Source organism: Ascaphus truei, chromosome 5, assembly GCF_040206685.1.
Source record: "Ascaphus truei isolate aAscTru1 chromosome 5, aAscTru1.hap1, whole genome shotgun sequence".
NCBI lineage: Eukaryota > Metazoa > Chordata > Amphibia > Anura > Ascaphidae > Ascaphus > Ascaphus truei.
In genome coordinates, this window is record NC_134487.1 from 99,166,527 (window position 1) to 99,167,888 (window position 1,362).

Below are 1,362 nucleotides of genomic sequence, written 5' to 3' on the forward strand. Positions count from 1 at the left end.
TATTAGACTTTGCCAAACAATATCTAAAAAAGCCAGCCCAGTTCTGGAAGAGCATTCTTTGGAAAGATGAAACTAAGATCAACCTGTACCAGAATGATGGGAAGAAAAAAGTATGGAGAAAGCTTGGAACGGCTCATGATCCGAAGCATACCACATCATCTGTAAAACACGGTGGAGGTAGTGTGCTAGCATGGGCATGCATGGCTTACAATGGCACTGGGTCACTAGTGTTTATTAATGATGTGACAGAAGCAGCCGGATGAATTATGAAGTGTATAGGGATATATTGTCTGCTCAGATTCAGCCAAATTCAGTGAAGTTGATTGGACGGTGCTTCACTTTACAGATGGACAATGACCCAAAACATATTGCGAAAGCAACCCAGGAATTTTTTTTAAGGCAAATAAGTGGAATATTCTGCAATGGCCGAGTCAATCACCTGATCTCAACTCGATCGAGCATGCATTTCACTTGCTGAAGACAAAACTTAATGCAGAAAGACCCACGAACAAACAACAACTGAAGACAGCTGCAGTAAAGGCCTGGAAAGCATCACAAAGGAGGAAACCCAGCGTTTGGTGATGTCCATGCGTTCCAGACTTCAAGCAGTCATTGCCTGCAAAGTATTCTCAACAAAGTATTAAAAATGAACATTTTATTTATGATTGTGTTAATTTGTCCAATTACATTTGAGCCCCTGAAATAAGGGGACTGTGTATGAAAATGTTTGGAATTCCTAAACGTTTTATATGATTTTTTTTGTTCAACCCCTTGAATTAAAGCTGAAAGTCTGCACTTCTATTGCATCTCGGTTGTTTCATTTCAAATCCATTGTGGTGGCGTACAGAGCCAAAATGATGAAAATTGTGTCAGTGTCCAATTATTTCCGGACCTAACTGTAGCTGGAGGAAATGCCTTCCTGTATATTGTTAGGTTTGGTATATACTGAGAACATTTATAATGGACTAATTACTACACAGTGTTTTAAAAACATGAAATGCTATTTTTTTTTCATGAAAAAAACTCTCGTATGGTATCTGCTGACTGAGGGTAGTTTAGTTGGATGTGATCTCCCCTAAGAGAACAAGCATTTTTCTTTTTCATGTAGCTACATAATTTGGCATCCAAGGTGCCAGAAACCATGACATAGTAGCTACGTCGTGGGACACTCAAAGGTTCAGGCCCAGGACATTGTGCACTCAGCGTCGCTGAACAGATGCACAAAGCCCCTGCATCTGTTATCAGCACGGCTATAGTTTCTCCCTCCGCATGCTTGCTGATGCGTGCGGAGGCTGAGAAACTTCCCCGAGACAGGCAAGTTTGAAATTTGCCGCTCAGGGAAGCGGAGGAGCGGTCACGTGA